Source organism: Daktulosphaira vitifoliae, unplaced genomic scaffold, assembly GCF_025091365.1.
Source record: "Daktulosphaira vitifoliae isolate Bord-2020 unplaced genomic scaffold, ASM2509136v1 Scaffold_1, whole genome shotgun sequence".
Taxonomy (NCBI): Eukaryota; Metazoa; Arthropoda; class Insecta; order Hemiptera; family Phylloxeridae; genus Daktulosphaira; species Daktulosphaira vitifoliae.
This window is the reverse complement of record NW_026099572.1, coordinates 4,015,542-4,024,430: the sequence shown is the minus strand read 5'-3', so window position 1 is coordinate 4,024,430 and position 8,889 is coordinate 4,015,542. Positions and strand designations below refer to the sequence as shown.

Genomic DNA, 8,889 nt, shown 5'->3' with positions numbered 1-8,889 from the left:
TAAAGTCAATTTTAATTTATTTTTACAGAACCAAGTAAAACTGTATTTAAAATTATATCTGTTTCATAGCATAATAATATTGCTCTATCATCAGCATAGCTCATAATTTCTGTTTTAATAAATCATTTATAAATATTTAAAAAGTAATGAAACTAGAACGGTACATTATGGAGAACTCTACGAGATATTGTACTTAATATACCTAGAATAGTCATCAATTTTTACATTTTGCGTTAAATCTTTAAAAAATATTTTAACAGGTTGTTAGTGAGTTCTCAGATATCTGAATATTCAAGTTTTTTTAATAATAAAATAAATTCAAAAATAATAAAATTGTGATTCACGCAATCAAACGCTTTTTGCACAACCAAGAAATTTCCATAACTATTTTATCAATATTTTTCTTTATAAAATTTTTCACTTCAAAAAGTACATTAGTAATAAACATACTATTTCTGAAGTCAGACATTTTGAAAAAAAATAAAGTTTTTATAAGAGAGTTTATCATTTTTTTAAAATATATTTAAAATAATTATTTGTTTAATTTTATTAATAATCTAAAGATGAACCTACATGCAGAATATATCAACTCTCAACTATAACCTGAAATCGTTATTAGTCACAAAAAACTAGCAATAAAATCCTGCTACATAAATATTAACTGTTTCAGTACCCGTTTTAGAGTGATATTTAAACGTCACAATCTTTAATTTAAAAAACAGAATCATATAAAGAACACACATTAAAAGACTAATATATTATTTGAGTTTAATACATTTTTTGTGAATATACTTATTTAGGACCTCCCAAGTTAATTACTAGTTTTTCTCACTAATGAAATTTAAATTTTTGAAAGTGTGTATTTTTAATATTAATTATTATCCTAATATTCATTTAATATTTAATATTTGACTGCTTTTAATAATTTATAAAGCAGCAATTAGTGTTTTAAAATAAATTTATTACTGTTGAAAATTGTAAATTTATATATAATTATTCTTTTTAACTTTTATGTCATTGACTACGTTTGAAATCATCGATTTATAAAAAGGTAAACATTATTTTTCACTAGTTTTTGTTTATTTCAACTTAAGAAATCTGCTTTTATTTTAATATAACCTATTTGATGTTATAAGTTTGCGTAGATATTTAATTCTGAGGCAGCAAAAATTAATATAGCTCCGCGTCTCTCTTAAACAGCTTATATTTTATGGAACACAGTTGGGGGACTTGAAAGACATTTTTCCCTAAAATATCCTTATTGTAGACTCAGGTTGAAAACTTTATGTAATAATGTACGATTGTTATCCTTTAAATCTCAAGTATGTTTAATAAGCGATTTTTCTTCTAAAGACCATAGTATTCAATGCAATTCAAAGTTAAAATTTTTTTAAAGGTTTTTTCCGAATTGTACCTTTACTTCAAATTACTTTAAATATGGTGATTTCAATTTCTTCCCTCTACTTTGATAGTCTTAATTAATAAGAAACTAGACTTCGCTTAGCTGGGACTCCGCCCCAAACCTGTGGTCCAACGAGCCTCACGCGCCTTCGCCGCGTAAGTCTCTTTGGGCCATTCTCGTAAGTAGGCCACTGATTCCAGTAGGAAAACCCCTCTACTCCGGGAAAGATAAGTATTTTGCAGGACAAAAATCACAATCAGTGTCACAAAAATATATTAAAAATTTAATTATTAGAATCAGGAAAATTCAAAAAGAGAATATAGTAAAATGTATTGGGTATAAGGTTGACGTTTGTTACTAAGGTATTTCCCTTGGGTTTATTCAGAAATTATTTTAAGAGGGTATTTCATTTTTTTTACTTTGGTAAACATTCTATAGAATTATTTTTTGCTAAAAACCAATGTGGTGATGTTCAAAAAAAAGATTGTTATGTCCATTTTTCTTAGAAGTTGCCTAAAAAAAAATGTTGATAGTTCTGGTTCAAGGAGAGAAATTGCCCATATCCCCCTTAAATAGGCCCCTTGTATATACAATAATTATTAATACTTTAATTATAATAAATGTATTAATATTAAACATCAATTACAAAAAATTAAGTAGGTTATTTTTCATGGGAATATGTAAAAAATTCAATTTTGATAAGAATATTGGTTACTATGATTTGACGTTGGACAGCATAGTTATCATAAATAAATCACAATTTTTACGATAAAATCACAGACTTTACATCATATATGAGATAAATACGATCAATAATACTGTACTATTCTGATTAGAAACGTAAATACTTATATACTTATAAGTTATAAGTTATAAGCGTCCTGAAATTAATATATAATTTATTTAAACATAACATTCCTTGATAAATTATACAAAATATAGTGCTATGCATAAATGCAGACTCGTGTTCTTATATAAATTCTGCGTGGACATAAAAAAAAAGTTCAAAGCGAAAAAAGCACAATTGAAAAGTAAACTGATGATTATAACATAAACGTTAAAACAAAAGATATGTATAACAATAAACTTGAATAAATAAATCAACAAATTTGTATTATAATTATACTTAAAAGGGATTGACAGAAAGTATCAGTATTCTTAATAAACTAAACATCATATATAAAAATAACAAACATACTAACAAAATAAAAAGGTAATTAATGAACCAACTCAATTCAATTCAATTCATAAATTAATATACAACAATAACATAAATTAAAAATGAATTTAATAGAAAATTATATCGTCATAAAAATTCATATTTTACAAATTAAGAGTCGCAATAAACATATGCGCAGAAATGAGTTAATACTCGTATTAAATAAAACTATGCGTGTGGACATAAAAAATAAAAAAAAGCTCGTAAAACAGTGAAAACTGAACGGATTGAATTAATTTTTGATTATATTTCAGAAATATCATTGAGCGGTCTGGTGAAATTTTCAAACCTTAAGTCGTAAAACGCTGGCGTCAACGAGCGTTTTTTTAGAAAACGGTCGAAATTTTAAAACGATTGACGGCGATGACAAAAAATTTTCGACTTTCGCCAATATTTTTCCCGAAGTCTTATGACCGAGTACTTTCATTGCAAAAAAACGCAATGTTCTCAGAAAAGTGTTTTTTCCCTTGTTTTATTATATAATAAGATGTTTACTCATGTATGTAATTTTTTATAAAGTCCGTTTAATAACTTGATGGTAGTCATTTTAGCTTAAATATAAACTTCGTAAAAATGATTATATGTCAAACATGATTCAAAAATATCTTATGGCTGTATTGTAAAAATTATCTTAGTCATTAATGGTTATACTTTATTATAGCCTTTGTATTATTAAGGTGGTCTTATTATTTTAACTAGATAATGTTTTTCAATAATTTATGACATAAACACATTTTTACGAATGCTTGATATAGAAAGTTTTTCTCGCGCATCACCTATATTTTTTGTTGTTTGTTTTTATTTAATAAACAAGTATTATTTGCATATACTATCATGTACTGCATGATATTATGTCGATGATTTAGTTCTATTCACGAATAAAAAATTAGACACATGATGCAGGATGTCTTATTATGCTTTCTTATATTACGTTCAAATCATATATTTGTATTAATTATCACTAACAAAAAATTAATAAAAATGAATTTTATTTTTCAAAATTTCAAAATTGTCATTATATGTTTTTTTGTTACAAAAAATGTTGATGGGTCTTTAACAATTATAGAACTAGTACACAAAGCATTTTAATACATTGAGTGGGTATGAAACGCGGGCGTGTATACGTACATAAATCACGATAGTCTACACCAACTCGTGCAAGATGTGGTGTTATAGTCTCTAGATTTAATTATAAAAAACCCAGCACAGGGGGGTCGCGGCACAGTGGTGACGTGGTATAGATGGATCAAGTATAATGATATCTGACAGTGATTAAAATCACTATAAAAAAAAAACGCTTCGATGCAAATCTTTAGATACTGTTTAATTTTAAAAAATTGGTGGACTATTCCAAAAGCTACATGATCTGCTAGTTCATTATTAATATCCTAATTAAGATAAAGTATGTAGAATGAAAAAGGGATTATTAAAAAATATTATTTCTCATAAAAAAATAATGTTGATCCATACACTTTTCAATATGTCATAGCATTATAAAGTTAAAAATGTAAAAAATAAAATCGAGAATTTTCACACAATAATAGCATTCGGTAGCCATTTTCACCGTGAAGATAAAATAAAGTCCGAAATTTTTTTTTTGCATAATAAAGTATATTACATTAGCTTTAATTTAAGATATATATAAAAGTGTCAGACTTTCCGGAACACTTTCAAAATTTAAGTTGAAAAAGTTCTACTTTCTACATGCATTTTTTAGATTTGAACCCCCCTCGTATATAGGGAAATGGTCGGATTTAAAAAAACAGTATGTCAAATAAAAGATGTATATAAATACTACTCCTCATGAAAAAATTGTACTGATCCATACATTTTTCAAAAAGTTATAGCATAATAAAGTTAAAAATGTAAAATACAAAATCGAAAATTTTCACACAAATCGATCTCAAAACGAATTCGCATCGAAGCTAAAAAAATATCACTTAGGGTCAATTCCCGTTTTTTATTTAATTTGTTTTTTACTCTGTAAAACTAATCAATACACAAATAAAAAAAAGATAATTTGTTAATTTATCCTATTTATGTTACAGTAAGCACAATCCTCGGTAGTATAGTGGTAAGTATCCCCGCCTGTCACGCGGGAGACCGGGGTTCGATTCCCCGCCGGGGAGGACATTTTTTGCATTATTTTCTATAGTTAATTATTAAGCTAGTACAAAAATTTCATTTTATTTTCATTTTTACTTACCGGATCTTTATAGTTAGATTCTTTGAGTAAAATGGAGTACAGAAACTTAATTAATAAAAAAAAAAATGTTCTCCATTTTGTAAGGAACAAATTTAAATAGAATTACGTTTTTGGTAATAATTAATGGAGTTACTGCACGTAGTATTATTATTTATGTGTAGTATTAAGAAAAAAATAAATAGTTCTGAAATAATATACAAAATAGAAATTAATAACCGTTTATAAAAACAAAAATGACTGAGTTAAAAGACAAATTAAAGTAAATATGAAAAAAAAAAACGTGTAATTTTTGTAAAAAATGTTCTAAAAATTATTTTCTTTTAGCAGACTATAATAATTGAGGCAACAATACCAACTTAATATCTTTTTTCGTTATTATATGTAATTGAGTAACCTTTTTTTTATCATTAACTACACATTAATTTTCTAAAAATTCGAAGTACCTATACTTTCAACAGTGAATTGATATAAAACGTATTTTTTTCTAAATTATATTATTATTCACAGTCTAAAATGTCATATCACAATTTTGATTCTTTGGTGTATTTTTTAATAAATTCAACAATTTATCATAAAAATGAATTGCCAAAAAATGTAGATTTCCTTTATTTTATGAAAATTTTGTAGAGTTAAATTATTTTATCTATATTTATAATTATAATAGTCTATTATAATTAAGGTCGTAACTTAAAAAAATTGTCTGTGGAGGCTATAGTCTATTACTCTGTTAATAATTTTAGACAATACATCTGACGGAAAACTTCTCTACCACATTGCTTTAACACATGTTTTGTGGTGGTGGATAAATTATGAAAGAATTCTGTAACTCATCACTGCTCTTTTATTAGTTAATATGATTCTATTACAAACCTAAAAAATAAAATTTTTTCATTTTTTTTATTATTAAAATTTTTTTTGATAATTTATTCAAGCTTTGGTGAGCTTTCATACAACTTTATAAGATGTAAAATTGAAAGAAAATCAAAAAAGTAATAATTTTTTGGGATGTCTTTGTCAATGTTTTTATGTACTCAAATTCATATATTACTTTAATATCTCATAATAAAATTATAATTATTATAAAAGTTAATCTAATTATTTATCCAATCATTAAAAATCATTTTTTAGCTTCGATGCGAAGCGGAGAAGGTATTAATTTTACTATGATGTGTTTTTTTTTTTTATCGTATCTAGTTGGAGACATTACCCTTGAAAATTGAAAAAAATTTTAAATTCAACTTAAATTTTGAAAGTGTTCCGGAAATACTGACACTTTTATATATATCTTAAATTAAGGCTAATGTTATATACTTTACTATGAAAAAAACAATTTTTATGGTAAAAACAGACACTGTGCTGGGTTTTTTAAAGTAAATTTTTATAATTAAATTTTAGCTTCGATGCGAAGCTGAGAAGGTATTAATTTTACTATGATGTGTTTTTTTTTTTTTTAGCTTCGATGCGAAGCTGAGAAGATTTTAATTTTGCCATGATGTGTTTATTTATTTATTTTTTTTTTTGTGTCTGTCACTACTTTTTCTCAGCTCTCACTGGAACGATTTCTTTTAACAATACGTCAAAAGATCACAAATTGTATCTAGTTGAAGACATTACCCTTAAAAATTTAAAAATTTTCCCTCGTTCCCCGCAAATGGGGGAAATATCCAAAAAAATTACAAATTTAAAAATCGATAAATTTTGTCATTTTTTTCTATTTTTTTTCTTAAAACTTCCATAACTTTTTCAAAAATCAACAAATCAACATAATTTTTTTTTAAATAAAACCTTAGATATTTCCCTTTCATTTGATATCATTTTTTTGAAAATTTAACACTTAACCTGCTCATGGGGGGGATTTAAAATTGCAACTTTTTTACAAAAACTAACTTTTTTAACTTAATTTTTGAAAATGTTCAGGAAATACTACGTCCTTTAAACATATATCAAATTAAAGCTTATTTTATGTACTATAAAATGAAAAAAAAAATTTGTCCCGACACTTTATCTTCTGCATGTAAACGGTTGCCGTAGTTAAAAAAACACTATTTTTGTGTTAAAATTTTCGATTTTCAATTTTTAATTTTCAACTTAAAAATGCTATAACTTTTCGAAAAATGCATGTATCAGCACAATTTTATTTTGTCTAAGTATATTATAAGTACATCTTTCATTTGACATACTTTTTATTAAAATTAGACAATTTCCCCTTATATAGGGGGGGTTCAAACTTTGAAACATTGTATAAAAAATAGAACTTTTTCAACTAAACTTTTGAAAATGTTCCGGAAATACTGCGTCCTTTAAACATATATCAAATTAAAGCTTATTTTATGTACTACTAAATGAAAAAAAAAAATTTGTCCCGACGACCTATCTTCTATGCGCAAAAGGCTACCGTATTCAAAAATATGCTATTTTTTTATTAAAATTCTGGGTTTTGTATTTTATTTTATTTTAAAATATCTTATTAGGGGAATAAACTGACTTTCAAGAATATTATATAATTTAATTGACATAGAATAAAGTTCATAAGACATATGAAATTAAATTTATTAAAATTTTTTTACTTTTTTAAAGTCGAAAAAGTAATTTTTTAATTTGAGTTAGCTTAAATAGCCAATTTTATCATGCAACAAAAATCAACGAATAGTTGCCGAATGGGTAACACCNGAATAGCAACGAACAGTTGCCGAATGAGTAACACCTGTATCTTTCAAGCTTAGGGTACGAGGTTCAAATCCCTAGTGGCTATTAATATTTTGCATTTTTTTTTGAGTTAGAATAGAATTTTCAAATCATTTGATATTTATCTCATTTAGATTCAATAATTTCAATAAATATAAAGGATCTTATCACTATAGTCTCCCCTCGTGAGAAGAAATTGATATTCATGTTAATATTATTTTACTATGTGGTTCTTTTTGTGGCTACGATTTATTTTGCCAACCCTCACTAGACCTACTTTTTTCAACGATACGTCAAATGATTCATTTAAGTTTATGATATTTAAGTTAATGATTAGTTTAAGTTATTACTCTTAAAAATCAAAAAAATATTCCTTATTCAAATAAAATGTAGCTTAACCAGCTTTTTCCATACAAACAATTAAAATCATTCATTTTTAATATTCTTAAAGTATTTATTGTCGAATTAGATTTGATATGATAAAAGTATTCAACTACAAAAGTAAATAATTTTACTTTATAATTTATTAATTTTTTACCTCTATTTGTGTGTGCTACTGCCAGTCTATAATATGCCAAATTTTTTTGTAATATGTTGCTATATAAATCATAAATTTAAAAAAGAAATGATTTTTAGTTTCACCTGAATTTAACGATGGATTTTTACAATTATAATTATTTTTTATAATACGCTCATTTGAGTAAATCTTTTTAACTACTTTGTTTTGATTGGTTCATTTAGTTAAAGTAAATTATTAAAATTAATTAAGTTCTGAATATTTCAATTGCAGAATCTTTTTAAACACCAAAAGTTATTAGGATATGATTAATATTCTTTCTATTTCAGTTATCGATTACGATAAAAATGCAAAAAAATCGAATTTTTTTGATAAATGTACTGTAAATATTAATTATAAAATTTCCTGGTTGCATATTAATCTTAAAAATTTAATTTTTTCCAATTTAATAATGTCAATTTCAAACTTGAAGTTGAACTATAAGTTATGGTAACAAATTCATTTTTTAGCTTCGATGCGAAGCTGAGAAGGTATTTTTCATTAAAACTTTCACTTTAAAAGACAATAAAAAGTAGGTTCAAAATAATTACCTTTAACATATTAAAAATCAAAATCACTATTAATTTAATACAATTTTTTTTGTTCTTAATTATTTTTTTTTTATATGTAAATACTTATTTTTTAATAATAAGTAATAATATTAAAACTTAGAAGTAATAGAAAAAGTTTAATTGCACATTTGAAAACATCGCGAAAAGTTTATTTAGAAAAGTATATTTTTTTTCTGATGAAAGTTCCTTTTGTTTAGTGTATTTATTCATAAGTAACAAAATTTTTTTATTAAAAAGTATTGCATAAAT

The 8,889-nt window shown here is 24.8% G+C and overlaps 1 non-coding gene across 1 annotated transcript; it reads left to right on the top strand.

Annotated features, from left to right (window-relative positions):
* Nucleotides 1-4,678: 4,678 nt before the first annotated feature.
* Nucleotides 4,679-4,750, top strand: Trnad-guc (transfer RNA aspartic acid (anticodon GUC)). The gene has a single exon. It is a non-coding gene; the product is annotated as a tRNA-Asp (tRNA).
* Nucleotides 4,751-8,889: the final 4,139 nt, after the last annotated feature.